Raw genomic sequence first — 4,587 nt, 5'->3', positions numbered from 1 at the left:
ATCGATGGTAGCCGCTACCGTAGTGGAGAGATGACGATAGACTCAAATTACTCGCTGATCATCCACACAGTCGATGACGAAAATGCTGGGCGATATTACTGCCGAGTGGCCGATACCAGAAACAACCTTATCCAAAACTATACGGATGTGTCTGTCACAGGTTTGTTCGTATCGTAAATTTGAGTAAAGATGCAATATGATTATTAGAACGCGTTATTTCTAAATGCAAATAGTGACTATATCCTCGTTCCGTAATCTTTGTCCGGCTGTAACGATGAAGGTGGCAACCACCTAGGTAATCCTGAAATGGGTTATATAAAAAATAATTCGTTTGCAAGGCTATATTTCTCGATCGATCGCATCTAGCTATCATGCAGCTTGAATGATATTTTTTTTTCTGGAGTAGTGAGAAGTGACCATTCGAATTCAAAATAATTGTCATTTCTTAAGTTGCAACAATTAGACTTTACCCTCATGACCTTGATATGATTTGTGTCAGTGGACTTGATCGACTTGGTTAACTAGTCCAAACATTTTCCGAAGGAAAAATTTGAAGGATAATGGCGCTGAGAGACTTAACATGAAATACCGTTATAAGTTTAATGCATCTCTTATGTCACATTAGAATTGATTCTTGTAACGTTGTCATTATCGTGGACATGTGTGTTTACAGTATGCATGCTACTTGCATGTTCTTAGGGCTAGCTGATGGTACCAAGAGTGTGTTTGTTTTGGATTTCATTCCAGACCCGGATTTCCTCACGGTCGATGAATGTTCGAGTTCAGACTGTTCCATTAGTTACAACGGAAAAGGTACAACCCTACATTGTCAGGCAATTAACGTGCAGCAGGAGCTTATCAGCATATACTGGCTTCACACTGGAGGCATTCAAAAGCAAGATCTTGTGACTGTAAGCAACAATGATGGAACAGAGAACATCTATGCGAACATAACTCTCACGGCAGAAATGAGTGGAACATTTGCCTGCGTGGCTGAAATAAAGTCCACCCACTCCGAAGTGAAGCGGATATCTGTAACCATTCCGACTCCAATCCCTAACTCGTCAGTCGCAGTCGAGTCGACGAAATCGCCGATTAATCACCCTAAAGGAATCGGTATTGGTATTTCATTTTCTTTTTCTCAATACTTAAATAGGCCTTCACTATGTCGTTCATGTTGTATCATATTACTTTTCAACGAGAATGATTGTCAGTACCTGGGTATAAATGCTAGACATGTTTACGTTCAGAGGTGTAAACATCTAAAATTGACATTTACCAGTTTTAAGACAGGCATGAGTAGGGAACTTTTGAACCTGGTTCAGGGACTTGAATATTGACGAAATTTGTCAATTTCCTATTACAATGTATTCCCCTGTTTATAAATTCAGATATACGTGTTCTTCTCTTTTCTTATTATTTATTTCTAATTAGCTACTCAGAATTTGAAGAGAAAGTGATCAAGTCCATACAAATTAATATATTACGTTTTTCACAATTACACTCTCTGGAGCGCAAGAACAAATAGAATCACGCCGCTCTCCTCAGACTAAACATTGATCAGCTAAGTTGATCAGCTGAGTTGTTATTTACTTACTTTTTGTTCACACACAGCAAGATGATATGCATAAGCAATTTCCGTGATTGTTACTATGTCAAAGATAACCGATACCATGCAGTAACGATAGTGTACGTTAGCAACACAAGACGGCAATGATATCAAATCCAATGATCCAATGAAAAGAAAACTGCTAATAAAGCTGAAACTCCACTTATGAGAAAAAGATCGACGAGAAAATAAGATATAGAGGGAGAGATGATACGATAGAATGCTGGAAAAAATAAAGGTGAAATGAATATTGTGAAATGGAATTCTCCGTGATTTTTTTTTCTACCTATATATATATATATATATATATATATATATATATATATATATATCTTTTAGATATGTTCTAATGTAATTTACAGCTCGATCTGTGTTCTGGTGTTTGCCCTGGGAATATGTAAATATTACTTAATTATCCAATCAATCTCAAGTTTGCAGTAGTTTGCAGTTTACAATCAACAATAACTTGTGGCGATGATGCCGAACACTTGAACAGCGGAAAGAGCCTTCAAAAGATGATTAATATTATTTTTGTTTGTTTCATGCATAATCTGATATAGGGCTATATAAATGTAATAGAAAGCTGTAGTGCATATTAATTTTGTAGCAATGGAGTGTACTTGACAGTGGAACAGCCCTTGCCCTCTTTTATTACCATACCACTGTATAGGATGACTCCCCCCCCCCCAAGAATATATATATATATATATATATATATATATATATATATGTATATATATATATATATATGAAGAGTTTGTTCGCAAAAACCGATAAGTCCATATTTGCCAAATGGAGATATTTGCGATTAAAGGTCAATGAAAATAAAGAGAATAATAAGAAAATTTTTGCTTCTTTTGACCATAACTTTAAAAATGTACCTTTATATGTAGTGACCAATATATCATTCAAAAGGTATTATTTTGTACTTTATGACAGAGACCGTACTTCAAAATCTTAAAAAATGGACTTATCGGTTTTTGCAAACAAACTCTTCATATATATATATATATATATATATATATATATATATATATATATACAACGGGATCCCGCAATGATAACTTTGATAATAGTGAATCCATCCACATCCACATACAATCTCGTTGTATAAAATTACAATATAACTTATTACCATACACATCTTACAGAAAATTCCATCTGATTTGTTTCAGTGTTCAAAGAGAAATGTTTTTTTTTTTTCTTGTTTTACAGGACTCATCGTTGGTGTTATCTTCGCTGTCGTTGTGATCTTCGCTGTTTTGATTGGCGTTTTTTGCTTGCTCTGCATTAAACGTAAGTGACAACTCTACAACTTACTGTTCTGTCTTTTTGTCATGTAGTCGGCAATGCATTATAATAAGAATGCCTTTAACGTGATGGCACTATGATATTATGGGACGGAAACGACAATAAAGTAGAGACTAGAAACTTTAATGATTCCAATTGAGATTCTTCGGCTAAAGGTGTGTATTTCCATCTACAAGATCAGCATTTGTTTAAAGGCATTCTCGAATATATTCAAGCCGGGCCAGCCTTTCCATAACATGATAGCCCCACGGTACCTGGTCTGCAATGTTTTATGTAGTCATGTGCATATAGGCCTACATGTACCTATTATGTCTTTAATGCTTAATGTATTCATGTGTACATATCTATTCTGGAAACAATGTGGTATGTCATTTTACACATTCACACATTTTCTTTCGTCAGGGAAGCAAAAGCAAAAGCAGAAAGTCAGCATTTCAAATTACTCTGGTAAGTGAACATGAGCAATGCCATAACAGTAATTACTTGTTTGACGTAAAAAAAAAAAAAAAAAAAAAAAAAAAGCAATATATATATATATATATATATATGGGCTATTGAATTACTTTCGAATTAGTTTCTTTGCATCTTTTACTTTAATAATGTTAATGTGCCCCTAATGTCGAGTAACGACTACTGTTATCATTTTCCTGACTGTTTGTTTACACGATCAGCATGCAAGTGCTTATAACTGATTGTATTCCTAGTCTCGTACAAAGTCGCTGAGAAGGGATAGGAATCACATATTAATACTTTGAGCATTTAAAATTTAGAGTGTGTGGTCGCAAAACTGGTAAGGTTTCATTTTCTTGTTTACATTTTAATGTGAGTATACAATAAGAAAGTGCACACTAAACCCTTTTCAAAGATACCACAAAGCATCTCGACGGAAGAATTTCATGAATTTGAATAATTACGCAGTACCCGCTGCATGCTATAAGGATTAGAACCAACACTTGCTGTCCGGCGAAAGCTCGATGGTCTAGTTGGAGATGACGCCTGTCCGATGATCAGGAGGTCGTGGGTTCGAATCCCGCTCGAGTATGTACGCCTATGATTTTTTATCATGGCTACTACTAAAACACTGATCAATTCAGTGCTTATTTGCGTCGATGCAGGGCAATTTGTCAATCAGTTGCAATGAAAGCATCTCGACGGAAGAATTTCATGAATTTGAATAATTACGCAGTACCTGCTGCATGCTATAAGGATTAGAACCAACCCTAGTTGTCGGGCGAAAGCTCTGTGGTCTAGTGGAGATGACGCCTGTCCGGTGATCACGAGGTCGTGGGTTCGAATCCCGCTCGAGTGTGTACGCCCCTGATTTTGTATCATGGCTACTACTAAAACACTGATCAATTCAGTGCTTATTTACGTCGATGCAGGGCAATTTGTCAATCAGTTGCAATGATACCTCACTTGTTGCACAATAACACTTATCTTGAAGCTATGATAACAGATATCCTGATATGTTCTCATATACCTTTTTTTTTCAATAGTTTCAATCGCAAATATCTGAAGATGACAAAAAATGGAGTTAAGTCGTTTTGAGATAAAACTATATATCTAATTCAAAAAAAAATTAATGTAACTTTTACCCTATTGTGACAATTTCCCCTCATACATTTCAATGTTATCATTATCCCTAAATCCTTTCCAGGATCCATCCC

The 4,587-nt window shown here is 35.7% G+C and overlaps 1 non-coding gene across 1 annotated transcript; it reads left to right on the top strand.

Moving 5' to 3' along the window:
- The first annotated feature begins 3,888 nt into the window (after window positions 1-3,888).
- Window positions 3,889-3,962, top strand: Trnai-gau (transfer RNA isoleucine (anticodon GAU)). Its single transcript has one exon. It is a non-coding gene; the product is annotated as a tRNA-Ile (tRNA).
- The last annotated feature ends 625 nt before the right edge of the window (window positions 3,963-4,587 follow it).

This window comes from Diadema setosum, chromosome 6 (assembly GCF_964275005.1).
Source record: "Diadema setosum chromosome 6, eeDiaSeto1, whole genome shotgun sequence".
NCBI classification, from domain to species: Eukaryota; Metazoa; Echinodermata; class Echinoidea; order Diadematoida; family Diadematidae; genus Diadema; species Diadema setosum.
The sequence above is the reverse complement of the archived record's forward strand: the minus strand, read 5'-3'. Positions and strand labels throughout refer to the sequence as shown.